General features: G+C 34.4%; 1 protein-coding gene across 1 annotated transcript in view; it reads left to right on the top strand.

The window, feature by feature from the left end:
• LOC126298831 (arrestin domain-containing protein 2-like) overlaps nt 1-17,276 on the top strand; it is a 229,371-nt gene that overhangs the window by 204,912 nt on the left and 7,183 nt on the right. The window lies entirely within an intron of this gene.

Below are 17,276 nucleotides of genomic sequence, written 5' to 3'. Positions count from 1 at the left end.
TAATAAGTCACTGTCTGTCATATCTGTAATTTATATCAGACTTTCAGAATATGAGACAAATGTTATATGTCACACTATTTTGTGAATTCAAATGAACTGTTGTTATCACTGGTCCAGCACATCATAGGACACAAACATAGAGACTTATCTGTGGGATTTAGTTATTTGAAATAATCACAATATTTGAACAGATTATAAATAAGATGTACTTTTCCCTCCTTTTGGTGTATCCATGTCTGGTGAACGATTTTTTTATTTCTTTAATTATTGTCAGTGGTTGATAGGAAAGGAATGGAAAAATAATAAGTTTACACTCTTTGTTGCATGTTTTTCAGTGACTGTCACAATTGTTATTTGTTGTTTGTAAACAAGACTGGCTCATTTTATGTTCATTCAATACATTCCACAACAGTAAGTAATGATACGGACTAATAATTTGAATGGTGCTATCTATGACATTTCTCAAAGGAACCCCTCACTGTTATGGTTACAATCAAGAATATTTGTACTAAAATATGTTATGACTCTCCAGATGTCAGTTTAAATTACTTATAACCCTTGGTCAGTCTGCTTGATCACTCATTCTTGAGCTACAAATCTAAAGGTTTGTACTTCAACTCTCAAATTATGATGCACTTAAGAATATAACATTGGCAATTTACTTTGGGTGTGAAAATTGTCAAATAACACTTGACTTGTATTGGATGTTGAACCAATGAGCCCCTCTAATGGGCTCATTAATCTATTTATCAAATCAAAGGAAGGTAGGATATATGACATCCATTAGAATTGCACCTAGTGAATCACTCCAGTTTTCAAATCTGCATTCAAACTGAAAGTAGCTTTACATTTACACAATATGCCTTCACAGTAAAATAAGGGGACTTAGGGCTTAATGCCTCATTGATTGTGAAGCTATTAGAGATGGAACTCTAGCTCAGACAAGGGAAAGATGGGGAAGGAAACCAGCCGTGTACTTTCCACAGGAAGTACCCATCATTGGCTTAAGTAATTTTAGGACAACTATGGAAAACTCAAATATGGATGGCTGAATGAAGATTTGAACTGCCACCTTCCTCAATGTGAGTCAGATGTTCTAACTGCTGTGTCACTTCACTCAGCTTAACAGATGTGTCTACAATTGCTACCTGTATCATTTTGAGCTTTTTCTAGGCTACAAATATGTTACCAGCTTTCTGCTACATCTCTTCACTATATTACTCAGAAAACTGTAATCTTGTTTCCTGTCCTTTTGATTAATTTGTATTACTACAATTTCCAGAGTATAAATACTTGCAGAAGCTGCAAGTTTGAGTTTTTAGATATTATCTTCTGTTTGTTGTTATTTCCTTGTTATTTTCGGGCTGTTTAACTTATTTATGTAATTATATATCCTTTCACAATTTGGCATAATGATGTAGGACATATTATATAAATTACAAAAATGTTTGTGTTGTATCAGACAATTATTATTAAAATGTGTCTAAACATTAACAATTTCATTTACACCTTCATTTAGTTAGTTACATACACTTTCCATAGATCATTTTGCACAATGGATATGGAACAAATTATTTTAAAAAGAAAAAAAGATATGCAGATGTGAGTGACTAATTCCTAACCCCCCCCCCCCCCAGCCTTTACACATAACAGTAATAGAAATTCCTCTGTGGAGTAGTAAGAGTTGTCAAGGAGAAACTTTCTGTTTGTTATCAAATTATGCTTTGCTACTTCTGAAAGTAGCAAAGCATTTATACCACTCGGTAAGTGATCAAGACTTTTTGTTGCAGCATTGTGCACCCCCTTTTTGTGCTAAAGACAACCTTAATGTAGTGTAATTAATGTAATTTTTCCTTCAGATACTGTTATTGTGTACCTCATTGTTCCTTTTGAACTGTTGTAGACTATTTACAACAAACTTCATGAGGGAATAAATATACTGTGATCAATAGTCAAAAAGCCCAATATCTCATCTTACTGATTTGTGTCTTCCCAAGATTTATAGTGATTCTAAGGGCTAAAGTAGCTGAACTAAGTTGTTTTAGGAGTTTCAAAATGTGTTTTCTCCAATTTTAATTCTCATCAATATCAATTCCAAAGAATTTTGAAGCTTCCCCCATACTTATTATTTCCTCACCCTGAGTTACAATTATCATTGGTGTAGTACATCTGGGTGTGCAGAGGTGAATATGTAGTGTCTTTTTAACATTAAGGGTGAAACCATTCAATGGTATTTTTATGAACTCTGTTTACAATTTCTTTTGTTTCTGTATGTTTGCTTGGATTGATTACGGTACTAGTGCCATATGCAAAAACAACTAAGTCTGCTTGTTCTGCTTGTTGTATATGAGGTGGAAGATTGTTTATATATATTAGGAACGGTAGTGGACCTAAGAATGAGCCTTTGTGAGCCCCATATGTGATTTCTCTCCATCATAATTATGTCCCTGGACTATATTGCTTGAATTACTAAGTACAGCTTTCTGTGTTCTTTTGGTTAGATATGACATTGTCTGTTGGTTGGCTTTACCACCAATCCACTAAAATGTCAATTTATCTAGAAGAATACTATGATTCACAGAGTCAAATGTTTTAGATCATTACCACAAAATACAGACTGGCACTATTTTATTATTTAATGCTTGTAAAATCTGATGAGTGAATGTGTAAATGGCATTCTCAGTGGAGCAACCTTTCTCACACTTCAACTGTGATTTGCTAAGGATATCACAGCTGCTAAGTTGAAATACTATTATAGACTATATCACATTCACAAAAGTTTTGGAAAATGGTGTTAGCAGTAAAACAGGCTTGTAGTACTTGACATCTCTCTTATCATCTTTCTTAAAGAGGGGTTTAACAATGGCATATTTCAATCTCTCTGCAGTAATTCCTTGAGTCATTGATGTGTTCAATACATCAGATGAGACTGGGTTTATTACATGGGAACAAATTTTTAGTACTCTATTGAAAACACCATCAAAACCAATTGAGGTTTTCATTTATGAGAGAATGTATAATTCATAAGACTGGATTTGTAAAAGTTACATTTTCAACATAGTGCTGTGATTTTGCTCTTGAATTGTTTGCCCCTGTGCTTTCTACTATGTTTAAGAAGTGACTATTAAATGCATTAGTTATCTTGACTAATCATTTATAGCCCTTCCTTTCATTTCCATAGTCAGATTGTCTTCTGTGGCTGGTTGTCCTGTCTCCCATTTCACTACACTCCATGAGACCTTAAGTCTGTTGTCAGAAGTACTGATTTCTGCCATTATATCCACATTCCTTGATTTTTTAACAACTGTCTTAATAATTTTAAGTAGTTTTTGTAGTGTGCAACTATTGCAGGATCCATACTTGTTCTTGCCAAAAGATACAATTTCCTCTTCATTTCCAAAGGTACTGTGATCCCTCTGGTGATCCATGGTGTTTTTACATGGCTTTTTCAGTTTTGTTTTTGATTAGCTTATGCTAATAACAACAACTAAAAACAGTGTCCTTTTTTTAACTTTAACCCACAATCACACATACTAATTATTATTATTATTATTATTATTGTGTATTAAAAATATATTTGAAAAGTTTTAGGACAGATTTCCCACACTAAAACAAAGAGAATAGTCAAATTACTGTGTTAATGAAAGAGTGTTTCACAAAGTTGATTAGTCAGAAACTCATAATAAATTTTTAGATTGTCTGATCTAATCTTCTCCTTACTTATGTACATTCATAAACTCACAAAATCATGGATTAAGGCGGCCTTTCAAATACCCACATTTGGTACTGAATAGTTGCATAAATTTCTGTAACTTTTGAAGAAATGTCTACATTATGAATTTTTCTTCTATAAATCAATTGTCTTAGATAGGCCTTGTGATAATTATCCAAATGACTGAGATTGAGGGGTCATGAAATTTTTTGTCTTCTACCTATTTGTCTTCCATAATAAATGTCTTCCTGTGCATTTTTAACAATATGACAATGGATGTTTTTAGTTTTATAGTAAAAATTGTGTACTACTTATTATCTAGATATAAACATAGTCACCAAACTCTCTAAGCTATTAGATCAGGAGGATCTAAAATATTCAAGTAAACTGTTTTAGAACATTTTATAAACATTCTGTATCTTGGTTTACATCCTACACCTGACCCCTTTCCTTTCAGAGTGAACTATAAGAGGTGGTGTCAGTGTGACTTATATGTCTGAGTGTTGATTATTTTTACCCATTATAAATTAAGTAGTTTAAAGATGACAGTTCCTCTCTTCAGTTGGCTTTAAACCCAAAATTGCATTCCATACATGACAAGGGACTGATAACACCCAAATGATTTCATTCTGGCAACTTGTGTTGGACACAGTTCAAAACTAATTTTCATAAAAGAAAGAAAGAAAGATTGAATTGAGCCTGTGATAAAGTCTCTTAACAGGATCTTTATATTACAGGTAGTGGTTCACATACATCCTCACCACTTTTGTAGATTATGCAGTTTCTATGTCTTTATGAACCAACACAAAATATAAATCATCATTTTGAATCTTTTTTTAAAGTTATGTTATCACCACCACCATCATTGTCATCATCAGCCACTTGACATCCACTAATTGGTACCTCATAGATTTACATCTATTTTCTGCATCGTGAAGTGCATGGCACACATTCTACCCCCTATTATGGTTTCTTCTCATTCCATTCATATATAGAGCAAGGGAATGCTCTGTGCACATTGTAATTAATCTGATCTTGTCTTTGTCGTCTCTGTGGTAGTAATATGTAGGAGGTGGAGGTATAACTCTCATGATTCCTCACCAAATACAGGCTTTTGAAGGACAGTTGATATCTATGCTCAAGCATTTTCCACTTCACATTTTGTGCCTTTTGTGTGTTGTTCTTCCATGAGTCAAATAAATCTGTTACCATTCTTATTGCCCTTCTTTGTATATATTCAATACCCCTTGTTAGTCCTATTTAGTATGGACCCAGCACACTTCAGGAATATTCTAGAAAAGATCATGTGAGAGGTACATAAGCACTCTCATTTCAAGACTGGCTAAATTTTTCCCAATGTCCTACCAATAAACAGGAGTCTGCCACCTGCTTTACCTATGACTGAGCCTACATGGTCATTCAGTTTCATATCCCTGCAAACAGATCTATGTATCTGTATGAGCTGACTCACTGCAATTGTTATTGATTGATATTTTAGTTATATGGTACTATATTTTTGCATTTTGTGAAGTGCACAAATGTACATTACAGAACATGTAAAGCATGCTGCGAGTCTTCACGCCACTTTGAAATCTTATCAAGATTTGACAATGAATGTGCAGGCTGGTTTCAAATTGTACTATCAGAGTTATTGGTCACATCATCAACATAAAACACACCACTTCACATTTTTCATCACCTGAATGATGCTCTTTCACAAGTCAAATAAATCTGTTACCATTCTTGCTGCTCTTCTTTGTGCATATTCAATACCCCTGTGCCAGTTATTTCTAATGTCTGTCAATGACTCTCAGTTCAAGACAAAATTCTGTACCCTCCTTATCTTGATACCCCCTATGATTTTTCCTTCATTAACAAGCATTGTTATGGCAAATGTTATTTGGAAATAAAGAAATACTGCATCTGCCTGTTTGCCTTGATCCATGGATTTCACAATATCACATGAAAGACCCCAAGTTGAATTTTCTATGACAAATGTTTACAGAAACCATTCTTGTTGGCATGAAAGAGATAATTCTGTTTGAAATATCTCATTGTTTTTGAGATCATAATATCTTGTAAGATTCTACAACAGATGGATGTCAATAGTAATGGATGGTAGTTCTGTGGATCATATTACCACCCTGCTTATAGATGGACATGACCTGTGTTTTCTTCCAACCACTGGGCACAGTTTTTGTTCATGGGCTCTGTGATGTATTATAGTTAAGACTGGGGCTAACATAGCTGTAAATTATATATAGAATGACTGGGATTCCAGCAGGCTTTGATGTCATTTTAAATTTTAGTGACCTCAGCTATTTCTCAGAAACACTGACACTAATATTTATGTCTCTGATTTTTGAAATGATGGGAGAATTAAACTGGATCTTCCACTGTAAAAGAAGGTTTAAAAACAGAGTTCAAAATTTTTGATTTTCCTGTGCTACTCTCTTTTATTAATTCCTGTGACATCTAGTGAAGGCTTCATGCAGTACCGATTTGCTCTTCATTTAGCATTTCTCTCTCTATAGGCTTATGCTTTGTTTGATAACTATTATGCAATAGCTGCTGGTTCTTTAGAATTTTCACTGCAGGGACTGTATACCATAGTGTGTATTCTGGCCATTTCAAGTGAACTACATGAAAAACAAAATGTCCTTACAAATGATAGAGAACAAGGAATATTACTGACACCATTTAAGAAATAAGGGAGTATAAAAGTATCAATATAAAACTAGATTTCAAAAGACGATTTGTAAAAATGTAATAATGTTTTACTGTGTTTGTACAACCATACCATTTTCGGCATGTTTTAAATTAAAAAACCCCACTGATGATGGTGATATTTGTTGCCAAAACTAGTTTGGGATAATAAAGAAATAAACAAATAACACGGTGTTTTGCATCATGGCAGGCTCAATTTGTGAAATTACTGTTGGACTTAAAAAATTTGCTGCTGATAAGCAGTTTTCCTGAGACACTATCAGACTCCTTTAATAAAAAGGAAAGAGAAAACAGTGCAAAACAAGACCTCATGTACTGAAAAGGACACTTGATAATCGGTAATCTTAGAACTGTTGGTACAAGTAAAATTGAACTCTATGCAGACAGCAAAGGGTGATGTATAGACACAGAATTTAGGAGTAGAAGCACTCATAAGTTAACTTACATATTAAAACCGGGAGTAAAATTTAGTGCAGCCACAGCAATGAATCCAGAAAATATTTCATTATTCACTAACAAAGATTTTTCCGTCTTCCTGGTGGGATCGAATGATATTGTACGGAACAAAGAGAGAGAGAGAGAGAGAGAGAGAGAGAGAGAGAGAGAGAGAGAGAGAGAGAGAGATGAGAGGGACAAATTTCATTGCTTTTTAAGTGCCACATTGACACAACTTGGCATAGTGGTCATGTGTCAACAGAAAAACTGGAAGTGCTAATACAGAGATTCGGAATTCTGCAGCCATTTTTAAAATGCAACATTTGTTGACAATAGCAATTTGGAGGAAAGATTCCACACTACACATGATTTTCACCTAAATAGTGTAGGAAAAAATGTTATAATAACAAAGATTTTATAAATGTAAATAAGAACTCAAATGTGTAGGTTGATGCTACAGTCATGCATCTCATGGACAGAAAGTGTATGTTATCAGGAGAATCAAATGTAATTTCTGCTGCCAGTGAGGCTACATCACTCCAAGGTAACTGTAAGATGTTGTTAAAGTAAGGAAACATCCAAAATGACACCAGTTCAAAGAGAAGATTTGGAAGAACAAAGTCAGCTAGTGTGCTTGATACAACATATGATGGGTTACCAAGTATGAAGATTTCTCAGCCTCCAGAAACATCTCAAAGAAATACCAGAAACTAACAGGAGAGCACAGTAGCAGTGACAGAGCAGGCACCCAAATCCTCTATAACAGCAGCACCATCATCACTGAAAACAAAGTTGGAAAAAATGGCAGTGGTGGCAAGTTACTCACTGCAACCCAGTGAATGATTCATGAGGTGCAGGAAACCTGTGCTTCTCAAGGATTTTTTGAACCTCACCATGACATAGGACAGAACATGACACTGAATACTGTAAATATGACTGATAAACATTCTCATATTAATAAAACACTAACTGTGATGCAAGTGAATTTCTGTAGCATTAGGAATAAATTGTTGAAATTGGAGCTCTTCTGCAGTAATGAGGAAGCAGATCCTGTATGTGTATCAGAGCATTGGATGAGGAATGATGAGGTAGAGTTCTTTATTCCTTTAAGATATGTTGTTGCAGATGTGATACGTCAGGAAGTGAAAAAAAAATGGTGGGTCAGGCATAATTTTTAAAGAGGGTATGAGATTCACAAAAATTGGTATTACCTCATACTGTTTCAAAACAGATGGGGAGTTCAGTGGTGTAAATCTTGTAGAGTATAATCTAACCATTATAAAGGATATCAAATTGAACACCTTTTAGCCATCAATTTTCAACCTTATTTTATTGGGCAACCAGTTTCAGCATTTTGCTATGCTATATTCAGGCTCCTGACAAATGGGTGGGAATAATCTACATCGCTTGTGATCAAAACAGGGGCCAGCAATACTGGTATTAGTACTTATAGTGACCACTTCAACCATCACCTGGCGACCATGGAAAATGGTGTAGTAAAATGCTGAAACTGATTGCCCAATAAAATAAGGTTGAAAATTGACTGCTGAAAGGTATTTAATTTGATATCCTCTATCGAACAGCCAAGTCCCACAACTATTGCTAAAAAGATGGACATACAGTAACCATTATAAGTCTCTACAGGTCTCCATGTGGAAAGACAGACATTTTCTTTGAGAATTTTGAATTGATAATGAAAAAGTTGTTAAAATCTAAAAGAAAAATTGCTATCTACAGGACTTCCATATAGAAATGGGAAATGAGAGTGAGCAAGTCAATATGTCATTTTTCAACCTCCTCAGAGTATTCAATCTACATTACAGCAACAGAAAAGTCACGTGTGATGGAGCATTTATAGATAACATCATTTTTAACTCTGAAAGTGTTGTGTACATTATCAGTATTGTTGGTGGGGGATTTGCACTGCATGATCCAATACTCCTTAGGCTTAACCAAAACAAAACTGGTGAATTCCTCTTTAAAAAAAAGTGCCAACACTAAGGGAAAGGTGACATGGGGTAGAGGACCAAAGGAAGAAGTAGTAAAGAAGTTCATTTAGAAATATTAAGTGGAACTGTATATACTAGTGTCAAATGGGTATAAATGAAACTGAAACTGCTTTTGAGAGGTTCATTAAAATTTATTTAGACATGTGGTATATTTGTTCTCCTCTTATTATCAGGGAAATATTTTATCTTTGTACCATGTGTATAAAACTTCTCCTAAATATGAAACAGAGCAGAATGATGAATTGTAAGAAACTTATAAGGTTGAAAATTGACTGCTGAAAGGTATTTATTTTGATATCCTCTATCGAACAGCCAAGTCCCACAACTATTGCTAAAAAGATGGGCATACAGTAACCATTATAAGTCTCTACAGGTCTCCATGTGGAAAGACAGACATTTTCTTTGAGAATTTTGAATTGATAATGAAAAAGTTGTTAAAATCTAAAAGAAAAATTGCTATCTGCAGGACTTCCATATAGAAATGGGAAATGAGAGTGAGCAAGTCAATATGTCATTTTTCAACCTCCTCAGAGTATTCAATCTACATTACAGCAACAGAAAAGTCACATGTGATGGAGCATTTATAGATAACATCATTTTTAACTCTGAAAGTGTTGTGTACATTATCAGTATTGTTGGTGGGGGATTTGCACTGCATGATCCAATACTCCTTAGGCTTTACCAAAACAAAACTGGTGGATTCCTCTTTAAAAAAAGTGCCAACACTAAGGGAAAGGTGACATGGGGTAGAGGACCAAAGGAAGAAGTAGTAAAGAAGTTCATTTAGAAATATTAAGTGGAACTGTATATACTAGTGTCAAATGGGTATAAATGAAACTGAAACTGCTTTTGAGAGGTTCATTAAAATTTATTTAGACATGTGGTATATTTGTTCTCCTCTTATTATCAGGGAAATATTTTATCTTTGTACCATGTGTATAAATCTTCTCCTAAATATGAAACAGAGCAGAATGATGAATTGTAAGAAACTTATCTTGACTGTTTGAGCACCTACAGAACTAAGCTTAGAATGGCAAAAAGAACATCATATGAAAGGTACATTGAAGGTGCTCCTGATAAGTGCAAAGCTGCATGTACTGTTGATGCACAAGAGCATCACATGTAGCATGAACATGATACAGTTCATGATCTGGACAAAGTTAATCTTTTTGTCATGGATTCTGTAACTGATATTAGGAACAAAATTAAAACTACACATATGATCTAACTGATCTACTTAAGCATCAAAACTGTAGAAACTACAGCTTTAAATGTAGGACAATCACACCCACTGAGATTTAAAAAAAGTAGTAGCAAAGTTCTCAAACTCAAAGAGCATGGACTACTCTTGGTTGTCCAGTTATATGATTAGAACAACAGCACATATAATTAGTGAAACATTGGCCTTTCTTTTTAATGGGTGTCTAGAGTTAGGAGTACTTCCTAAAATACTAAAAATATTCAAAGTTATTCTAGTGTACAAAAAAGGCAGCAAACATGGTCTCAAAAATCACCAAACACTTTCAATAGTTCCTGTTTCCTCCAAAATATTTGAAACTTATTTATAATCAACCGAACAACTACTTTGGCTTGCATAGTCTATTTTCCAATAGTCAATTTCGCTTCTACATGGGAAGAAACACTACCACTGCTGTCCTCTCAATTGTGAACAAAGTAATAACAGCCTTTGAGAATAAAAATAAAGCTTCACTCCTTTTTTGTGATTTAAGTAAGGTATTTGACTGTATTTCTCATGATATCTTACTTGATGAACTCAACTTCTATGGTGTACAAGGATCTGCATTGGCAGCAATTGTATCATACATGTACAATAGGAAACAGTTTGTCTCTGTCAGGAACAGGCACTCACAGCTGAAAGAAGTTAAAACAGTGGTCCCACAAGGTTCTGTCCTTGTGAACTTTTTTTTCGTAATTGCAGTCAATGATTTACCCCACTGTGTTCCCAAGCCCATTATCTGTTATGCTGATGACATAACATTGCTAACTAAGCATTAGAATACATTAGATCTGCAAGATATGATGCATCATGACATGGAAGCAGCACTAAACTGGTTCTCATCAAATACACTGCTTTGCAACCATGATACAAACCAGCAGATTATATTTGGATTGTCCAAAGTTTAGAAGTAAAAGCAGTTAAAATTCTAGGAATTCATGTAGACTCTATGTTAACTTGGGAAACATGCAGAATTATCTTGAAAGATGACATAAATGTCTCTCTACCTGGTTCATCATATATCTAAATCTTTCTACTTGGTTTAGTTGACCTTTGTACTTTCTTAAGTACTGTTGCTACAACTGCTTAAAGATCAGTGATATCAGTTTAAGAGTGATGATCCTCAAATATATCAGATCTATTTGTTCCGTAAGATGTACTATACTATATTTCTGTTACCAATGTTCAACATGCTAAATGAGACTGTACAGGCATACACACAGAATGTACAACATAATCCTTCACATCGTTTGGTGTCATTTCTGTCTCTACTTTCCCACACATTATATTGTCTTCAGTTAGATACATGCATTAGTTCCTGCATGTTTTATGATGTCATCTACTCACCTTCTTTTAGATTGTTGTTTCAGTCATGTCTCTACCAGCTATCCATATGGCTAAATGTACTCACATCCATTTTGTTTTCATTACAGTTATAATTTTGAACGCAACTCCAGTCTGTTTCCTGGTACATTTGTTCATTTTACTTTTTCTCCTAGTAATTTTCAATAAGTACCTTCCCTTTGATTGATGATTAATCCTCAGCTATTGAATAGTTTTCATGTTAAAACTCCATATCTCACTACTGTAAGTCAAAACCTTCCTTTTCAGATACATTGTAAGTTAGGTTTTGTAAACCCCATTTAATTTACCATAAGCACTCCAGACCATTTTACTATTGTTTTATTTCTTTTGCTGTACATTTAGTCACTGTCTTCAACTGCTGAAACTATACGACTTCATCAACTGGTTACATGACTTTATTTTTTATCTGTACTGTTTTCATTTTGATATGTTGGTTGTACATTATTATTGTTTGATCATAACTGAATTTAAGGCCCCCTTTCAGTCTTGTTCTATTACATTCTTACATTTTATGTTGAAGATTTTATGCACCAACTCAAAAAAATGGTCTAAAATTGGCAATACAAATGTACAATGAAGATGTGGAACTTTCTGTGACAGAGTCACTCCCCAGAGAAATAAGGGATGCAAAAAATTATGTCAAGATGCTTGAAGATGCATTAAGGTACCTTGCAGAGCTTTCTGTGGAGTCAACAAGTGATAGGCCTTCACAGTGCACTGAGTGTAAAAGCACTTACTGTTTTAGGCCTAAACTAACAAACCACCATGTACTGCTTAATAATATGTGCGAAATACTGATACCAAGTTTGCACACTCCAAATGTTACTAAAGATGGAATCACAGTAGTGGAGGTAAATAACAAATGTAAGAAGTCTCTCACATCATGAAATATAGCCACTAAACCTGAAACTATTCCACCTACAGTAAACCAGACAAATGTAATTAAAGAACAGAAGAATAACAGTGATATCTCTATATATTCCAGTAGTCGTGGGAGAGCAACTGCCAACATTTTACAATATGAACAGTGCGTAAATGCCACCAATTTCATCAAACCAAGTGCATCCATGTGTGAAATCATAAAGAACTGCTCCAATACCAGTAACAAATCGTGCATGGACTTAATTGCAGGCTACAACAACATGTATAAAAATGAACTCAAACAAGCCTGAAAGGTGTAAATAAAAACACTGATGCTACGAGAGGAACAAAAAACAATTGTTTTGGGAATAGCACACAGATTTGAGCTCCCACATTTCTACTGTGTAAACAAAGAGATTGAGAAAGCCAACAAGCAGTATTATAAAATCTGCCAAGCCTTTCAATACCACATTCTTTCCTGACACTGGCGATATTGACCGAGAATTCTATACCAGACTTGGTTTGCACCTTAATGGGAAGGGAAAAAGTTTCATTTGTAAACAAATTGTAGGAATCCTGAGGAATGTTCATGGAACATCTAGCTCATTGGCCATTCCTTTATTCCAGTCAATCCAAATAGTTTCACAAAGTACAAATTATAATCATAAAAAGTGCAGTGAAGTGTCCCAAACCATAGGAACAACAGCAATATCAACAGTGACATCTGGACCAGAATCAGAAGATAAAATATCCCTACCAACAGAATAAGAGGAAACAGCTGCAAGTGAACAGTGTAGTGAAACAGGCAGGCCAAAAATAGTGCCTCCATCCCACCTGAAAATTTTTTTAACATCAGACACAAGGAGGAGGAAACCACAATGTTAAGTAGAACCAAATTTTAACTGTACATATACACTCTAGCATAAATAAAAAACCAGAAAAGAGCCAGTGTGGAAATCTTACAAAGAATGCAAATTTTGAGACATTGGAGAGAAGGACCAGCACTTTCTTAATGCACTTTAACATAAATGGATTAGGTACAACCAATCATAATGGTAGAGTGAATAAAATTGACAAACTGCAGATTTTACTCTCAGAATGCAGAAGTATTAAAACTATTTGCTTAAATGAATATTGGCTTACAAAAAAATTGTGTCACAATTTTAAATATGCTAAACAATTTCAGTATAGCTTCAAGTTTCTGTAGAACAAATAGTACCCACGGAGGCTCATGCATACTTGCACACAACTCTTTGGAATACAAAGTGAAAGATGATTTCAGTATTCTAAATGAAGAAAGTGTATTTGAAAGCTACTCAGTTGAATTAGGAAAACAAAATATTGTCATTGTATCAGAATACAGAATTCCAGGTGTAGCAGTAACAAAATTATTTTTATGGAAGTTAATTGGTCTTTTACAAAAAGTCAATAATGACAAAAAGAAAAAGCACTTTATTTTTACAAGTCTGTCTTGATCACATCAAGATGAACTTGTAAAAATAAAGTGCCAAAAAAATGATTGATGGACCTAATCCAAAAATTTGGGTTCAAGGCAAAGTTCACAGAATTCACAAGAAAAAATGACAGTACAGAAACCTGTATCAGTAATATTCTAACAAATTATAAATTTGAGGAAGCTGTGTGTTGATTTAGGAATTTCTGACCATTCTGCTTTGTTTATTGAAATGACTAATACAAATGAGCAAAGTACCAGAAAAACTTAAAGCAAAAGACATTTTACTGTAGAAAACTTTAAAATGTTCTGCTCTAAAATAGAAGAGGTGGAGTAGGAAGCCCAAGATGAGATTCCAATCTCAGTACATTTTAACACATTTTTTGAAAAAAAATTTCACATCTTTAATGAAATACTTTCACTTAGAGGGTGCCAGACAAAAGTGTCAAATAAGCTAAATCAGATCACTGCTTTTCATTAACTATGTTAAACAGTATAAAAGCATATTTAAAAGGGTAGTGTAAGCAGCAAAATAAATGATTAATACTAAACACATCTCGGCTCATGGAAACAAATCAAAGGTATTATGGTCCATCATAAAATCAGAACTGGGGATTAGAATTGACAACAAAGATTGTCCATAATTAAGGTGGGGCGTGAAATTGTAACAAACCTGGCTCAGATTTCAGTCATTCAACACTTTCTTTATACATATCTAAATCAGATGTAAATGTACATGCTTAGGCAGAAGAATACTTTAACAATTTTGAGAAAATCTCAGTTGAAGATGTAGAAAAAGACTATTTTAAAGCTAAAAAACAAAAATCCTGCTGTATGGGATGGCATATCTACCAAAGAAGTTAAAGCAGCTGCCAGGATAATAGCTCACCTTCTTTGCTCAATAATTAATAAATCACTCAAGGCTACTTTCCAGATGTCCTAAAGCATGTGGACATAAAATCTTTGTTTGAAAAAGGCTCAAGCAAAGATATGGGGAACTGACACCCTATTTCTATTCTCCCAATTTTTTCAGAAATATGTGAAGAAGAGGTCCAACACAAATTAAAAAATTTATAGAGAAATCAAACATAATTTCAGATAATCAATATGGATTTCAAAAAGGAAAGAGTACAATAGAGGCCATTAATGAAGTTGTGAAAAAAATCAGTTCCACCTTAAACAAGTCGAGGAAAGTTGCAGGAGTACTGTGTAACCTCACAAAAGCATTTCATTCTTTAAACAATCACTTGCTTCTGTATAAAATGGAAAGATATGGAATTGAGGGTTGTGTTTTAGAGTGGTTTAGGTCATACCTCATGAACAGAAAACAAAGGGCAGTTATATCATCAAGTCAGGGAAATTCCTTCTCTGAATGGATGCTTATTTTACAAGACATTCTCCAAGCTCAATTATGGGTCCAATTTTGTTTTTACTTTATATAAATGATCTACCCCTGAACACAAATTCACACTCTGTTTTAGTCACTGATATTACTTCTGTCCTTGTTCAAAACAATGACCCTGAACAAATTCCTTCAACTGTTACAAAACTATCAGACAGTACGGAAAACTGGTTCCAACTAAATGGGCTAAAACTGAATACTGGGGAAACACAATTTCTACAGTTTAAAACTAAAAACTCTCAGTTAAATGATTTCCACATTAGTCATAGAAACCAAGAACTGAAAGAAGCAAACTGTTTTAAATTTTTAGGCATGATTTGGATCAAAATCTATCCTAGTCTTCACACATAAAGTACTTAGCAAGTAAATTAAACAGCCTGACATTTGCAATGGATATCTGTCATATTCAACAAGCATAGAGACAAGAAAAGTAGTTTACCACAGCTACTTTGAATCAGTTATAAGGTGCGGCATTATTTTTTGGGGAGGCACAACCAAAATGACTATAATTTTAAAATTACAAAAATCAATTGTTAGAAATATATGAAAATGGTATCTGTTCTTTCAGACATGTCCGAAAGAACAGATACCATTGGTGACCATGCAGCTCTCTTAGAATGAAACTATAATTAAATCAAGACCTTAAGGATACATCAATGTGGACAGTTGAAAATGTGTGCCCTGACCACTCGAACCTGGGATCTCCTGCTTACATGGTACATGCTCTATCTATGTGAGCCACTGAGGGCACAGAGGATAGTGCAACTACAGGGATTTATCCCTTGCACGCTCGCTATGAGACCCACACTCCCAACTTAATGTCCACATACTACATTCATAGTGCCCCTGCTCATTACACTCATTACTCATGGCAGACAATCTTACTGCGTCCCATAAGACTTCGGGCAATGCATGTGCATCCAGAACAGAAGAAGAAGGTCAATGGCTGGTTAACCTTAACTATATGAAGATGGTATCTGTTCTTTTGGACATTTTCAGCTGTCCCCGTTGATGTATATCAATGCCTGTTGACAGCTTAAGGTCTTGATTTAATTATCATTTCATCCTAAGAGAGTTGCATTGTCACCAATGGTATCTGTTCTTTCAGACTGTTGCTAGGCTACATACAGATTATAAATTAATAGATTAGATTATAAATTAATAATTATTGTTTCTGTAATACACATAAATTGTAATTGCAGTACTGATGAGTCCCCTGTACATTAAATCTTGTGATTTAACTCTGTATGTTATAGGATAGAAAAAACAATATTGTGATTCTGAGTACAATATCATTAGCAAAGTGAAGGTATTGCATATATGTTCCAACAGTTTATATTCCTCTGTTGTATTAAATAGCTTCTGAGAATAAATTTGATGGTATGGGATGTTGTTCTTTTATCTCTCTTTCAGTTCAATATTTCTCACTATTGTGATCTATCTCTCCAAATGTTTATTACATTGTACGTAGTCTGCTGTTTTCCATGACTTGGTGAATTTATTTTATTTTTGCTTCATTGGTTGGTTCCCCTCTTGCTGCCCCCAGTAATCAGTTACCTAAGGGAGAGAAGGGTTGTGAATTATCTGTCTGTGAGGCATGTAAACTTTGTTCCATGTATAACAAAAATTTAACTGTTTGTATTTATATTTTCTGCTTGAATGCCAATTGTTTTATTTTACTTTGAATTCCTGTTATTTGTGTCAGTTTTATTTATTTTGTATGAAGCTGAGTAGCAATTCATATAGCAGAACTACAATAAGTAACATCTCTGTGGTTGACAGATGATCGTGATGGTACAAGAGACTACAGCCAATAAATTTAAGTGCCATCGACTAGGATGTGGAGGTCTCCACTCAGCATTTTCTGAGAAGTTTTACTGTCATTTGTGTGGAGTATGATGCACTGTATGGATGTTGATCATTACTGGAAGCAAGAGGAGAAGTTGAATGTTCAGCTGATAAATTCAGCACTATTCTCATCTGATTTTATACTTTAGGCTAATTGCAGAAAATCATGAGGAATCATTTCAATATACACTCAACTCTGTGTCACAGATATGACTGGATAAACATGC

This window comes from Schistocerca gregaria, chromosome X (assembly GCF_023897955.1).
Source record: "Schistocerca gregaria isolate iqSchGreg1 chromosome X, iqSchGreg1.2, whole genome shotgun sequence".
Lineage (NCBI taxonomy): Eukaryota > Metazoa > Arthropoda > Insecta > Orthoptera > Acrididae > Schistocerca > Schistocerca gregaria.
The sequence above is the reverse complement of the archived record's forward strand: the minus strand, read 5'-3'. Positions and strand labels throughout refer to the sequence as shown.